Source organism: Triticum aestivum, chromosome 3A, assembly GCF_018294505.1.
Source record: "Triticum aestivum cultivar Chinese Spring chromosome 3A, IWGSC CS RefSeq v2.1, whole genome shotgun sequence".
In the NCBI taxonomy this organism is placed as follows: Eukaryota; Viridiplantae; Streptophyta; class Magnoliopsida; order Poales; family Poaceae; genus Triticum; species Triticum aestivum.
This window is the reverse complement of record NC_057800.1, coordinates 134,111,991-134,128,759: the sequence shown is the minus strand read 5'-3', so window position 1 is coordinate 134,128,759 and position 16,769 is coordinate 134,111,991. Positions and strand designations below refer to the sequence as shown.

The following is a 16,769-nucleotide window of genomic DNA, read 5'->3' as shown; positions in this document are numbered from 1 at the left end:
AAGTACACCCCTGCAGGGTTAACATTATCTATTCGAATAGCCGGATTCCTCGGATATGGAAACTTGGACCCCTTGCATAGTTCATAGACAAGTGAAAGTGGATACTCTAAAACTCGCAAGATAAGTGTGAGTGCTATGGATGGCCTTCTCGTAGGGAGACGGGAGCGCATCCATAGTGGTGTATTGGATGGTGAATATGTGGACTCTTGTGCGCCACCTCAAAAGAGTTGCTTGCAGTCGTAGTTCAGGTTAGCCACTGAGTCAAAGCTGGCTTGCTGCAGTTAAACTCCACCCCACCTTGTTGATACCGATGCATATGTAGCTAGTTCTGATGTAAGTCTTGCTGAGTACCTTTGTACTCACGTTTGCTTAATTTATGTTTTGCAGAGAGACTTTAGTCTCGCTAGTAGTTCCGCGTGGATTTCGACGTTTAGCTTGATACCTCAGCTACGATCTTGTGCCCTCGGCAGGATCTGGTAGATAGTCAGGCTTCTTAGCCTTTTCCATTTGTAGATGTCTGTTCTGAGACATGTTAAGCTTCCGCATGTGCTTTGACTTGTATGCTATGATTGTTGGGTCATGAGACCATGTTTGTAATATCTCGCTCCTCGGAGCCTAATGAATAAATACTTGAGTTGTAGAGTTATGTTGTGATGCCATGTTGTATTTACACATATCGAGCATATTGTGTGTATGATTGAAACGCTTGGTATGTGTGGGATCCAACAATCTAGTTGTTTATCCTTGGCAGCCTCTCTTATGGGGAAATGTAGTCTAGTGCTTCCATGAGCCATAGTAGTCCGCTACAGCCCGGTTCACCGGAGTCCTATTAGCCCAACACTACTGCTCAGGACACTTGACTAGTCGGCATGTGTTTCACTTCGTTCCTGTGTCTGTCCCTTCGGGGAAATGTCACGCGGTGACATCCGGAATCCTGCCTAGCCTGCTACAGCCCGGGTTCCTGGAGTCCTGTTAGCCCAGTGCTACAGCCCGGATTCACACGCTGCTGACCGACATGCTCGATGTGATTCATGTATGCCTGTCCCCATAGGTTAGTGCCGCTTTGGGTTCACGACTAGCCATGTCGGCCCGGGTTCTCTGTCATATGGATGCTAGCGACACTATCATATACGTGAGCCAAAAGGCGCAAACGGTCCCGGGCCATGGTAAGGCGACACACGTGGAAATACCGTGCGTGAGGCCGCAAAGTGATATGAGGTGTTACCGGCTAGATCGATGTGACTTGGAATCAGGGTCCTGACAGCTTTGGTATCAGAGCCCGACTGCCTGTAGGATTACCAAGCCAAGATGGTCGAAGTTGTGTCTAGAAATGCTTTAGTTATGTAAGGGAATTGATTGTGGAAGGGAACGTAAGGCTCTTTTTACTCCTTTACCCTATGGCCTTCTAGTCTGAGTCATCCTCTTCTCTTCTACGGGGATTAAGAACTAGGCTTCTCATCTTTCTATCAGGATCATGTGTTACTAATTCGTAGACTCTTAAGAATGTTGGATGCAAGCCCAGTTCAGTCTCTACTACTTCTGTGTGTTCATAGTTGGTCTCGGAACCTTGATATTGTGCTTCTGAGTGGTTATGCCACCATTGCGCAGGATTTCTCAAATCATTTTGAGCATTTACAACCGTTATGCTGTCCGAGTCATCCCAGGTTTCTAAACAATCTGATGCAATTGCAAATCCCTTCATCCCGTTTCCGATGTCCTTTTGGGCCAGATTAAGCACACTAATCGGTCTATTGAGGTACTCCATTGCCTTGACATATATGTTGGAGCTAGTATTATGACCCTAGGCATTCTGGCGAACCACCCACTAATCTAGCAATGCTTTGCATCCCTAGTGTGATGATTCTGGCCACCATTCTCGAAAGCATCCCATGATGCCATTTAGTAGTAGGTATTCTACTCTTGGGTTCTTGACCCAAGATTCACTCTAGTTACCTCATGTTGATAGTGTTGCTCGTACCTTTAGAATGTTAGTAACCTTTGCGATAGTCCTCGAGGTTCGTGGTACATCCTTCTTCCAATTACCATGAGCCATTCTTGGCAGAAGTTCTCCATTCTACATTGTGAATCTGCTAGTTCTACCTTTCTGCATGGGTTATCCGGAAGAAATGTTGAGCTTTGCTCGACATACTAATCTATGCATCCACAAGTCAGAAAGATATATGACTTTGCGTTGTCTCTCTTTAGTTGTATTCTGACCCCCGTCTATCAATTGATAGTCCGGAGTAGTTGTGCATTGATGTTATCGATGCCTGTTATTCATGTGATCCGTCAAGCCATTCTATTCCGGAATGACTAGGAGAAACAAACTCCAATACCTCATCCATATCTAGGATTGGGTCAGAACAGTTGTATTCCGCAGATCAAAGTGCCAATCCAGCTTTGTTTTGTTCTACCTTGGAGTGTTGCCTCCTTATGTCAGAATTGTCATGAGAATTGCACCACCTCTTATGAACTCTTGATGCAGTGATACTTCTCGCCATCATCATTCGCTCCTGGGATCCATGTTGTTGCAACCGGAATACCAACAAGTGAACCGTGATGTGTGAAATCAATACTCCTAGCAACTAGTTGCTTGGTAGTAAATGGACAATATTCTCATTCTTAACATGTTGGTTATTGAACCATCGTTCTGAGATTGATCGTGCTACCTAGTCCTTATTTCCTGGTGCACTCTTCGATCAACGGGTTAGGATTTTGCCAAACCCTTGCTCTTTTGATCATATCATCTTGCCCTGAAAAGCAAGATTGTTCTCGAGCTTAGTAACATATCGGTGGTTCTTGATTTTCCGAAGATCTTCTCGGAAGTATTACCTGGCTGTCACCTGACCGCTATGTTGAGTTCGTGATCTAGTTGGTTTACTTATAAATCACCCCTTCTCCAAGAATCTGTGTTGGATATCCCTGAGTTAGTTGGCTGAGCTAAACATCAATTTGGAGAGTTGGAAGATGGAAGCTTGTCTGACTTAGTTCATGTTAAGGGATATCCTGGTGTGTGTGTGTGTGTGTGTGTTGAAGATAGATGATATCTTCATCGACTGATCCCCGTGATCAGTTGTTGAACCTATTGTCTTGTCCAAACCTTGATTTGAGTATGGGCTATCGTCAAATCAAATCAAAACCAACGATATTCGTAATGTTGTCCTACTCGTGGTTGATTCCTCGAGCATACATCATTATATTCTTTGGGTCTGACCAATGCTATCACTGTGTTCACTTAATTATGGATTTCCATTTATATGGAAACCTGGATGAATTGTTGTTGAGTCCATCGACAACATCCATGTCCTCTCCATGATTTTGTCGAACATTAAGTGAGTGTTGGAAACTTTTGAAAGCATCTCTTCATGCTAGCTCATGAAGCATATGTTGGATGAAAGAAGTGACTTCCTGTGATTCACGTGCATTTGGTGCAAGTTGCCGCCGTGAGTTCGAGAAAGTTAGTTTTGCTTCCTCTGGAATCATCCCAAGTTAGTCATGCACGTGTGAAGTATTCCTTGGTCTGATAGACTGATCATCTTCATTCCATATGAATTCCATAGCACACTAAGCCACTGATTGACTTGTTCCAGGAAAAGAAGTTGTTGTGCTATCCTTGGTTATGCACAAGATTTCGATATCCTCAATGATGATTCCCCACCAGAACTCGGTAGTGTTTTATTATAAGACTACTATGTGGTCATACTTGTCTGTGACAACGTGTTCACATGTTGTAGCAGAACCAGCTCATGTTTTGGAGCTTGCTATCGCAGTTCATTCCCCGAGAATCTCGCAACATCGTCTCATAGGTTTGTGTTGCAAACTTTCATTTTCCTTTCTAGACTCGATGAGTCTGGAATATCCTGACACCAACCAGATCTGAATCTCAGGCAGATATGATGGTTGGAGCATTTTCCAAGAACTATAATATTGGTCCCTCGATAACCGGTAAAGTGGATGTCGTGGCCAACACATCCAGCCGGAAGACCTATTATTGTAGTATCTCGATTGAAGAAAGTTTGCCACCTCCCCATGAGGATTTCGTAGGATTTACCTCCATAGTTAATCCTTACTGATTCTTGTGCTCCCGAAGTCCGACCTTTTACTTGATGTCCTAGATACCAAACCATATCAATAAATCGATTATCCTAGCACATCAAGGAGAACATTAGAAACGGAGTGCTAAATGTCTCTCGGTCGATCATCCAGATTTTGTTTCCTTGGCCTCGCTAAGGTGAAATCTGAGAAAGTGTTATCTTCCTTTGCATCTGCATCATCCATCACCATTCATCAGGGTGGTATGTTGTGTTGCCAGGATCTTTGACACAGATATTGGTAAAACCTTGATGAATATGGAGATGCTCAAGTTCTTGAGAGCACGGCAAGCACCAGGTTTTACCGTTGGCGTTAACTGGGATTTGCTTCTAGTTTCCTCGATTATGTTATAACCTTTTCAAACAGTGGACTCACTCTCGACTATTGAGCTCTTCCCCAGTTACCAGAATCATTCCCAACATTTGCATTTTGTTCCCAGCCTGCACCTTAGTAGTTGTTGTTCAGGATCATCTTCAAAAGTGGAATTACCATGGGTCTCATCCATTTCCGATGATAAGCAAAAATCATCCATTGCGTTGTCTTCAACAAGGTAGTCCACATCATCCATCCTAGTCCGAGTATGTCATTCTTTCGAACTCCTTCAAATGATCGTTGTGATTGCCTTAGGCTGGTATAGAGAGTTTCAATGATCTTTGTATCAAAAGTAATTCTTTTTGCCACCTAAGGGAAAATCCCACGGGTCATCTCCCCTAAGGTGCCCCATTATGGAATCATGGCAATTATTTCCTCGCTATCTTGAAATCATGCACCATCCTTTTCAGCATGGAATTTTTGCCTACCCAGTAGAACCTTGTCATCTACCTCTTTTCCATCACTCCTGATCTGTGTTTTGTGTCTCAGCTCAAGAGATGTTCTAATGTCTCACTCCATGAGTTGATCTTGAGTTGCTCGATCTTTGAGAAGATCTTTTCCTGTAGAGTTTCCTTCCCTCTTCATCGTGTTGGATGAAGATCTCGAAGACAAAGACGTCAAGAGCAATGTGATGCAATATATCGGTATCTTCGAGAAGGGCAGTTGGATCAAGAAGACTGTGATAGTTTTGTGACCCCTCTATCTTCTTACTCCACTTCTTGAATCTCAGGACGAGATTCTTGTTTTAGTGGGGGTGAGTTGTCACATCCCAAGTTCTGGTAATGGCTAGTGCTAACATATGGTGTTGCATCATGTCTACTTTACTCAAAAAAATTGAAATGGGGATGACAGAACCCCCAGTACCCCATTAATCCAACTAGGATTTACCAAAATCTTTTTCAATGAACCTGAACTGCCCTTCTAGAATGGTCATCATCCTTGCCTTGGTCTTAAACCTCTGACAGAAATGGTGCACATATTTCTAGGACATCATAGGGTCACTGAATTAAATCATACTCTATTTGCATTTGGGCATTTAAATGCTATAGAATATTTTAGATGTCCAAATAATCCTAAACTGAAATGTTCCATGTTGGTTATATGCTAAACAGTGGGCATGAGCAGTTTGGTGATTTTTGAAAGTGCCTAAGCATTTTTAGAAAAGCCACAAAGTTGCAGAAAAATATACGACAGGAAATAAAATAGAGAAAGGAGAAACTTACCTGGCTTACCTGCAGCCCAGCTGTGCGGCGAACACTGTAGCCAGCCCAGCCCAACTCCTCCCCTGTCTTCAACCTCGTGCCAGTAGGGACGAGGGCGTGTGCCCGCGGCACGCACGCGCGCGCCCGACCACCTCCTGCTTTCTCGGGGCGCCCTGAGCCTTCTGTCGCGCCACGCCACCCCCCCCCAGACCCGTATGGATCAATCTCTCCCTCCCTCGCTCTCCCCCTCGCCCGTTCCCCGCCATGGCCGAAGCCTCCATGGACGCACCGCCGCCGTTTGCCACTGCCATCGCCCTTCCCACGCCATCCAGCTATGCCACGAGCTTCGCCTCGACCCCCGCGTCCTCTGCACCAATCCAGGCGCCGCCAGGAGCTCCGTGACAACGACTCCGAGCTCTTCTTCCTCCTCGGACCCATGGATCACCGCCGTCGATTCGCCGGACCCCGTGCCTCCCCTGCCTCGCCAGTAGCACCAGAAGAACTGCGGTGAGCCGCTGCACCATTTCCCCCATGCCCCGTTGCCTAATTTGTGCCCTAGCTAGCTCCACCACCCTTCCCGAAAGCTTGCTCGCCGCCGGCCATGTCACCGTCGTGGCTAGAGCCTGCAAACGTCGCGTCAGAGCATGTTTTTGTCCTCAACGCGTTCCCAGGAACCCAGAACACCTACCCACTCGTCCTCCCGTGCACCGTAGCATGCTGTCCATCTTCACCGAACTCCGGCCGCTGCGGAAGCGGACACCGTCGTCGATCTAGGTCGTCTCCGGTGACCCCACTAGCACCAGCCGACGCGGACGAGGCTCAGGGTCCCAATGGTGCCATCCGCGCCTCGAACCGTGGCCTATGCTGCGATTTCGGGCATCGCCGCCGTCTCGGACCTCGCCAACGGTTAGTCGTCGGCAGGTTTGACCGACTTGACCCTGGGGTTTAACCCCATCTGACCCGGGTTTGACCACCCTGGGTCACTGACGCGTGGGGCTAGCCCTGCTAATTAACCTAGGTTAGTGTTAATTTATTTAGTTAGTTTCAATTAGCCTCTGACATGTGGGCCCAGGCCTTAACTAAACTATATTAGGTTTAGTTTAATTTTAGTTAACCTTGTTAGTTAACTGTGTCACTGACGTGTGGACCCCACACGTCCGGTTTGACCTGGACGAGCCATTGACCTGGTCCGGCGGGTTTGACCCAGCTTGACCGGGGTTTGACTTTCCCCTGACTCACTGACATGTGGGCCCCAGGCCACTAACTAAACTAGGATTAGTATTAGTTTAACACAAACTAACTTTAGTTAGTTAACTAACTACTGACCAGTGGGTCCCACTGGTCAGGTTTGACCTGGCCAGCCATAGTTGACCTGATGACATCACTCTTACGTCATGCTAACGCAGTAAAACCTTTTCTAGATTTTAAATTAATCTAAATGATTTATTTATTTCAGAAAATGCCTAAAACTTCTAAAATCATATAAAATAATCTATAACTCAGAATGAAATAATTTATATATGAAAAATTATAAGAAAAATTCAAGGAATCCATCTGTACCATTTTCATGCATGTTTGAGCAAGTTAACCTCACTATTTAGGATGAAACATGATTAGGGCAAATTTCATAATAGGTTTGGAGTTGGAATTTGATGTAGTTTTGAATTCCACTTCAGTTAAAATGACTTTCCGTTGCATTAGCCCAAATCAACAGCATATTGCCATGTCATGATCATGCATCATATTGTTGCATTGCATTGATTGTGTTCTTCCTTATTTGCCGGTAATTGTCCCCTCTCAGTAGACGACGTTCCGTGTTGCAACTAGTTTCTGGTGTTTGTAGGTTATGTGTTGGCGGCCGTGCGTAGCCCTGACCCTAGTAGTGGGCTATGATGGGGTAGATACACCGTGGCACGGTGTACCGGACGCCCGTTTGGTGTCTCGGGAACCCTGTTCACATCGTTCGGGGCCGTATGTGGAAACCTCGGTCGGACTCCCTGTGGATGGAACCTGAATAGGCAATAAACCTGGACTAGAGACTTAAGTGTTTAGGTAGGTCGTGGCCGACACCCTCGTTGGGCTTCCACTTGAAGGTTGCCGAGTACATGTCGTGTAAATGACGGTAAGTGGTGGGAGCGTGTGTGAAGAAGTACACCCCTGCAGGGTTAACATTATCTATTCGAATAGCCGGATTCCTCGGATATGGAAACTTGGACCCCTTGCATAGTTCATAGACAAGTGAAAGTGGATACTCTAAAACTCGCAAGATAAGTGTGAGTGCTATGGATGGCCTTCTCGTAGGGAGACGGGAGCGGATCCATAGTGGTGTATTGGATGGTGAATATGTGGACTCGTGTGCGCCACCTCAAAAGAGTTGCTTGCAGTCGTAGTTCAGGTTAGCCACTGAGTCAAAGCTGGCTTGCTGCAGTTAAACTCCACCCCCTTGTTGATACCGATGCATATGTAGCTAGTTCTGATGTAAGTCTTGCTGAGTACCTTTGTACTCACGTTTGCTTAATTTATGTTTTGTAGAGAGACTTCAGTCTCGCTAGTAGTTCCGCATGGACTTCGACGTTTAGCTTGATACCTCAGCTACGATCTTGTTCCCTCGGCAGGATCTGGTAGATAGTCAGGCTTCTTAGCCTTTTCCATTTGTAGATGTCTGTTCTCAGACATGTTAAGCTTCTGCATGTGCTTTGACTTGTATGCTATGATTGTTGGGTCATGAGACCATGTTTGTAATATCTTGCTCCTCGGAGCCTAATGAATAAATACTTGAGTTGTAGAGTTATGTTGTGATGCCATGTTGTATTTACACATATCGAGCATATTGTGTGTATGATTGAAACGCTTGGTATGTGTGGGATCCGACAATCTAGTTATTTATCCTTGGCAGCCTCTCTTATGGGGAAATGTAGTCTAGTGCTTCCATGAGCCATAGTAGTCCGCTACAGCCCGGTTCACCGGAGTCCTGTTAGCCTAGCACTACTCCTCAGGACACTTGACTGGTAAGGCGACACCCATGGAAATACCGTGCGTGAGGCCGCAAAGTGATATGAGGTGTTACCGGCTAGGTCGATGTGACTTGGAATCGGGGTCCTGACAACCACGGTCTAAATTGATCTCTAGTGGAACACCATGAAGTGACACTATTCGAGAAATATATAAGTCAGCGAGCTGACTAGCAGTGATACTCTCCCGAACAGGTAGGAAGTGAGCCACTTTGGAAAGACGATCAATGACTATGAAGATAGCATTATTCCCTTTCTTGGTCCTGGGAAAGCCGATGATGAAGTCCATACCAACTTTATCCCATTTCCACTCAGGAATAGCTAAAGGTTGAAGGGTGCCAGCAGGTCTTTGATGTTCTGCCTTAACGCGATGACAAACGTCGCAGTTAGCAATAAACTGAGCAATTTCTCTCTTCATCCTAGTCCACCAGAACCTCTGGCGTAGGTCCTGATATATATTAGTACTACTGGGATGAATCATGAGAGGAGAATCATGCGCCTCCTTAAGGATTAATTGTCGAAGATGTTGATTCTTGGGAACCACCAAGTGACTCTCAAAGAAAACAACACCACAATCATCTATAGAAAACTACCACCAACTCCCTTGTTAATGTTTCTCTTGATCCAGGAAATTCCCGTATCCTGCTTCTGAGCAGAGATGATTTGATCCACAAGATTAGGTTTCGCCACCAAGGTAGAAAGGAATCCATGAGAAGCAATGTGAAGATTAAGCTTACAGAATTCCTCATGGAGAAGTGGTTGGCCCTGCTGCAACATAAGATTGTTGCAATAGGACTTATGACTTAGCGCATCAGCCATGATATTCCCCTTGCCTGGGGTGTAGGTAATCCCTAAGTCATAATCTGACATCAACTCCAGCCAACGTCTTTGCCTAATGTTCAAATCTGGTTGGGTGAAGATATACTTGAGACTCTGGTGGTAGGTGTAAATCTCACAACGTTTACCAAGAAGGTAATGTCGCCAAGTCTTAAGTGCATAGACTACGGCTGCAAGCTCTAGATCATGTGTTGGATAATTCTCGTCATGTGGATGCAACTGTCGAGATGCATAGGCAATCACATGGCGATCTTGCATAAGAATGCAACCTAGTCCCTGTCGTGAGGCGTCGCAGTGGATAACAAAGTCTTTAGTGAAATCCAGTGGCATAAGTATGGGAGCAGAAGTCAGGCGTCTTTTCAGTTCCTGAAAAATGTGCGCACACTGTGGGGACCACTCAAACTTTTTATCTTTCTTGAGAAGTTCGGTGAGAGGTTTGGCCACTTTGGAGAAGTTCTCAACGAAGCGGTGACAATAACTGGCTAGACCAAGGAAACTCCTCACTTGCTTAACCGTTTCAGGCGGAATCCAATCAAGAATGGCCTGAACTCTCTCGGGATTGACAGCAATGCCCTTACCAAAGATCACGTGGCCTAGGTAGGTCACTTCTGGCAACCAAAATTCGCACTTGGAGAACTTGGCATAAAGGCGGTGCTCTCTGAGTTTCTCTAACACAAATCTAAGATGTTCGGGATGCTCTTTCTCGTTCTTCGAGTAAATAAGAATATCATCGAGATAAACCACGGCAAACTTATATAAGTACTCCATGAAGATCGAGTTCATCAAGCGAGAGAAGGTAGCTGGAGCATTGGTTTGACCAAAAGACATGACGGTGTACTCGTATTGACCATAACGAGTGACAAAAGCCGTCTTAGGAATGTCCCCATTTCTGATCTTGATTTGGTGGTAGCCTAACCTCAAATCCATCTTGGAAAAGACTGAGGATCCAGCGAGCTGATCATACAGGTCGTTGATCCTGGGGAGCGGATACTTGTTCTTTATCGTGACCAAATTAACGGGACGATAATCTACAACCATCCGGTCTGTACCATCCTTCTTCTTGACGAAGAGAACGGGGCAAGCCCAGGGAGAAGAACTAGGACGGATGAAACCCTTTTGCAAGGATTCATCGAGTTGTTTCTTAAGCTCAGCTAGTTCTAAGGGTGCCATCTTGTAAGGTCTCCTAGAGATTGGAGCGGTTCCTGGGATAAGATCTATGACAAACTCTACATCTCTGTCAGGTGGAATACCTGGTAGTTCCTCTGGAAATACATCCGGAAAGTCACAGACTACCGGGATATCTTCAAGGTCTGGAAGAGGGTTGGCATTAAGAGAATAGAGCTGACGCTTTGCAACTCTAGTGGAGACGGTGACTATCTTGCCAGATGGGTGTGTAAGCTGAACAAACCTAGTGTAACAATCAATCTTGGCATAATGAGCTTTCATCCAGTGCATACCCAAGATGATGTTAATATACGTAGACTTGAGGGCTATAAGTGATGCAAGGAATACAAGTCTGTCAACAAGGATTTCATTACCATGGCTTATTCTGGTGGTTTGCCATCTAGACCCTGGAGTTTGGATTTCAAGTGGAGTTGGCATATCACAAAATGACATGTCGTGCAAACGAGCATAGCCTTCAGAGATGAAGGAGTGAGATGCTCCGGTATCGAACAGAACCGAAGCTGGATGACATTTGACAAGGAGTGTCACTACACCATGACAAAAACTTTGGGGTCACTAGATCTGCCGGGAAAACTAGCCAATGGAGGCAGAGAAACTGCCGGGAACGAATTTTGCCGGCACTTACGAACTGCCCTAGAAAGTCTCGTTGGGAAAAACAATTGTCGGCAGATAGGAGAATGCCCGACAGTTTCTCTAACCTGCATGTTCAAACCTTTGCCGGCAGATAGGACCATTCCTGGCATATAGTTTTTTCCTGGTAGTCTCACAATCCAGAGCAGATAGAAGTATTGCCGGCAGTTATTCTGCCCTTAATTGTATAGTTTGTTTGCACACAAATCCCCTTCCAATTCATTTGTCTTCACTTCATTTTGTGCCAACAAGTATAGTACATATGTAACAACACGCACGCATAGTAATTAAAGTTGCATCAATTAGACATAATATATGTATCTCAACAATCCATGATGTATACAAGCATATATAGGTTCACAAGTACAGTATTACAACACAACGATCCTTCATGTATGCCCATGCACACATAGGCATACATTTGTAGGTTATTGCACCATAGACAAAAGCGCCAAATATAACATCTTGTTTCAGTTAATAGAAATAGAACACAGAGAAACAGAACCCAACAGAACATCCTTTTAGCTCACAAAACACACCTCTTCAAATTTGTGGATGCAAAAGAATTATACCGATGACCTGTAAAAAAAGAAGCGGCCAATTAGATCAGCTCGGAAGAACACATGTTCCACAAATCCATTTGGACAACTACTTGCAAGAAAGAGGAGGTCCGAATTCCACAAGGGTCAAAATAAAAGCAGAGCAAGTTCCCTATGACTTAGTGGTGCCACTTATCTCACGACTAACATTACTGCCAAAAAATAAAAGGGTCAAAATAAAACAGAGATAATGTTGAAATCGCAGCAAGATGGATGACCATTAACTGCAACTTCATCTTTAGCTTCAATTCGTACACCCAACAAAAAACCACAGAGGGCCTGTTTGGAATGATTTATGATATCTCTAGGTAATGAGTTTGAACTAGCACTAATTAGAGCACACAGGAATTGATCAACACAAGGACGGATATGAAAGATAAATATTAGAAGAATAATAGCCAGCGTCATGTTTTAGGCGTACTCTTGTTGATCAACGTAATCAGCGAGGTTGTTCTTGTTGAAGCCACGCTAAAATATAACCGGAATTACATATGCCAGGAAGCTGGGCATGAATATGTTAATTAGATATGGCAATCAAACAAACAAGTATTTACCGCTAGGCGCATATCTTCTTTTCTTTTCATTTTTCAGTCCGTCCTATACTATTTTTTAGGTATGATAGCAGGGGTGTTTGACATATGGTACATTCTGGAATGATTCCCTGGCCGAGCACATATGTCAAACACCCCTGCTATCATACCTAAAACACGTCTCTGATGATATCACTATGGCTAGCTGAGAACCAAAAATCAGAGCAAAAGAGGCAATTACAAACGTAACTGAAAACTCATGTAGGACTGAAGGCTTATTGGGTTATTTATGCAGCTATTAGGAAATAAGGTACTATAAAGCCTATCTCTCAGGATAAATTAAATTATACAAAATGAGATGTTTGTGTGAATCTTACTAGTTCTCAACATAATTATAACTAAAAAAAGGAGTTGCAGATGGCAAAAATCAGCACCAAATCAGGATCTGCTTTTGCCAAGATAGAAATTCAGTGGATGTAAACTTCCCAAATAATTACTGTATTTAGCAATGTGGCATAGGACAACGATTTAGTAAAGTACCTGGCCTTATCTAATTCTGCACTAAGCTAACATAGACAGCATCCCCATTAAGGCTATATGCGGGCAGAGCAGGGCCACTAACCATCGATCTTGACCAGTACGTGGCTGGCGCTGGTGTATCCTTCACCGGATAAGAAGGCACATGGAGAGACATAAGAGGGTCAGGGGTTCAGCTTGAGCCTCTTACCTATCAGATCCAGTTAGACTCATAGCCAAATTTAATAAATCAACACAACAACAAAAACCTGCATGTCACAACACAATAAAAAAAGTATGAACAGAGCTCAAGGGCGGCCTGTAGCTGCGACTCACTCTGAGGATGTTGCTATTGGTTTGACAAAAACTCAAACACCTGGTGCGCAAGAATAACAAACAATATCAACAAACCACAACCAGTGCCAAATCTTTTTAATTGATTTTTTGATGTGTTGAGACGGGATTCCCTTTAGTAAGAAGCATCACATATGGAGCACTTTGATGTAGAACACAAGTGAAATCAAGTTAATGAATAACTTACTTCACTTGGACCTTCTCCTTTGACACAAGACGTCGTGCTACTATGCGATGTGAAGCAGAGGCGGCAATGGCGAAGGGAATGGGGAGGTTTCGTGGTGGGGGATTGGGACAGCGACATGGGTGGTGAGGGGGCTGAGGCAGCGTCGTGCTCGAGGAATGGGGCGGCGGTTCTGGGTGGGGGCATGGTTGCAAAGTGGATCGATGGGGACGGGCGGCGGCGTGGATTGCTGGTGTAGGTCATCACCGATGGGGACTGGGTGGCAGCGTGAGACGTCAGAAGCGTGGGTGTAGGTCGTCGCCGATGGGGACTGGGTGGCGGCATGGGTCGGAGGGCGCGCGGGTGCCGGCCGTCGAGGGGACTAGGTGGCGGCGTGGGTCAAGGACTCGGGGTGCGGGAGGGGCGGCATGGGTTAGGGGTGCAGGGAGGCGGCATGCTTGATGAAGAGGGTGGGGGTGGCAGCGCTTTGCCGGCCGATCTGGACGGGCCAGGTCGACGACGGTGTTGCCAGGGTGGGCGGAACATTGCGGCGGCTGGGGGAAAAAGGAACGAGAAGGGGGAAGAAGGAGCGACAAGGGGAAAGAAATTAAGGCCGCGGGTGGGCTTTCCAGCGACTTCTACCGTTTCGCACCTATTGGGCCCAAAATTTTTGGCCCCATCAACGTGGTTCCCGGCAGTGCACTTGACCCCATTGGGATTCGAGGGCAATTAGGCTGACCCTAAAGATGCCGCCAGATGATCTGCCCTTCTTCCTTTCTCATTCTCAGCAGTTACAGTGACATGTACAGTTTTGCCCGGCAGACAAAACTTTCCCGGCAGTTAATTGCCCCAAATTGTTGATTTTTCCCGGCAGTTAATTGCCCTTAAACTTGTGTCGTGGTGTAGTGTGTGCCACGAACGACATCTGGATTATCATGAGCGTCTTTAGTTGAGACGTGATGCACACATCCACGTTCAGTGGGAGCTGACTTGACACTAATCATCTTGCGTGATGGCTTACCACGGCCAACAGACTCCTCACGCTGGGGTGGAGCATAGTTGGTTTGAGAGCAGTCACGTGCATAGTGTCCTGGCTCTCCGCATGTGAAGCAAGTCCCTGAGGTAGGACGTGGACCCGCATTGACAAGCGGTCTACCGATAGGCCTAGGTGGAGCATACGGTTGAACTGGGTGAGGCACCACATAAGAAGGCCTTGGTGTATAACCGGGTGGAAGAGCGGAGTTCGGAACCCAAATCCGGCGCTTCTGCGAAGTAGAACCGGAAGAAGAACCCAAATCACGGGTGTGCTTTCGAGACTCCTCGTAAGTAAGTTGAGTTGTTTCTGCGTTAATGGCCTTGTTCACAAGAGCCTGGAATGTATTGCAATGATGTAAGTGGAGATCACGACGCAACTTGGGGTTGAGACCATTCCGGAACCTAGCCTGCTTCTTGGCGTCCGTGGACACCTCTTCTGTAGCATAGCGGGCAAGGTTCTCAAACTCTCTACTGTAAGCATCAACAGCCATCTTATCCTGAGTGAAACTACAGAACTCTTCTCTCTTGCGGTCCATGAGAGCCTGAGGAATGTGATGCTCGCGAAAAGCCTCGGTGAAATCTCTCCAGGTGGTTATCTGGCCAGCTGGAAGCATAGCCTCATAGTTCTGCCACCAAATACTAGCAGGACCTTCCAGATGATAAGCAGCATAGGTGACCTTGTCACTTTCAGCTACGTTCGCAGAACACAGCTTGTGTGTGATACTATGGAGCCAGTCATCTGCATCGAGTGGTTCAATGGAATGATGGAAGGTAGGTGGTTTCAGACCAATGAAATCATAGATGGACGCTGACTCTTTGCACTGATGGGAGGTGTTCTCCTCAATACGTGCTAACAAGCGGTTAGACTCTCGCTTGTTCTTCTCCGTATCTAACATGAACTCCGCCAACGAAGGCTGGTCGGGAGGATCCTCATCCCTACCATCTTCGTGGTTCCGGCTACGAGCAACATAACTTCGGTTAACTTACGACATCCTGAAGAACCAACCAAGGAAACAAGGATGGATTCAGCATCATCATAAGGATGTAGAATATAGTACGAGGAAAAATACTATCTCTTGAACTCCTAGGAAAATTCCGGCAGCATAACGACAGTAAAATGCTCGAAATGAGACATTCTGCAAAAGAGGGGTAGCACCATACTCAACATCCTCACTCAAGGTTCTGGGATATTACTAAACAGACTACACCGGAAGTACTCGAAAACTGGAATATGACTCTGATCAACCAATCCTAAGAGACTATGGAGTAGTAACACATGATCCTGATAGACGGAAGAGAAAGCCTAGTTCCTTAACACCGTAGGAAGGATAGGATGACTTAGATCAGAAGGGCATGAGGTATAAGGAGTAAAAGAGCCTTATGTTCCCTTCCACAATCAATTCCCCTATAGAGCTAAATAATTTCTAGACCCAACTTCGACCAGGTTGGCTTGGTAATCCTACAGGCAGTCAGGCTCTGATACCAAAGCTGTCGGGACCCCGATTCTAAGTCACACCGATCTAGCATGTAACACCTCATATCACTTTGCGGCCTCACGCACGGTATCCCCACGGGTGTCACCTTACCATGGCCCAGGACCGTTTTCGCCTTTTGGCTCATGTAAAGGATAGTGTCGCTAGCATCCATATGACAGAGAACCTGGTCCGACATGGCTAGTTGTGAACCCAAAGCGTCACAGACCTATGGAGACAGGCATACATGAATCACATCGAGCATGTCGGTCAACAACGTATGAATCCGGGCTATAGCACTAGGCTAACAGGACTCCGGAAGTCACCGCGTGACATTTCCCCGAAAGGACAAACATAGGAACGAAGTGGAACACATGTCGGCCGGTCAAGTGTTCTGAGCAGTAGTGCTGGGCTAGCAGGACTCCGGTGAACCGGGCTGTAGCGGACTACTATGGCTCAAGGAAGCACTAGACTACATTTCCCCATAAGAGAGGCTGCCAAGGATAAACAACTAGATTGTCAGATCCCACGCATAGCAATACACGTCACACATACGCATAACATGCAAGTATCTCCTGTACAACATGGCATCACAACATAACGCAAACTCATATAGATAAAGGCTCAGAAGAGCCACATAGCATTAATACAAACAGGGGTCGCATGACCCATCATTAAGAGCATACAAACAACGGAAGCATTACATGTCTGAGTACAGACAACTACAAAAGAAAAAGCCCGAGAAGCCTGACTATCTACAAGTCCCTCCAA

General features: G+C 45.8%; 1 long non-coding RNA gene across 2 annotated transcripts; it reads right to left on the bottom strand.

Annotated features, from left to right (window-relative positions):
* Positions 1–11,643: 11,643 nt before the first annotated feature.
* Positions 11,644–14,103, bottom strand: LOC123060683 (uncharacterized). Of its 2 annotated transcripts, XR_006428102.1 has the most exons (3): positions 13,516–14,083; positions 13,081–13,350; positions 11,644–11,908 (listed from the first exon to the last, which is right to left on the bottom strand). It is a non-coding gene; the product is annotated as an uncharacterized lncRNA (long non-coding RNA). The 2 variants fall into 2 exon arrangements; XR_006428101.1 differs by having other exon boundaries at positions 11,644–13,350; positions 13,516–14,103.
* Between the last annotated feature and the right edge of the window lie 2,666 nt (positions 14,104–16,769).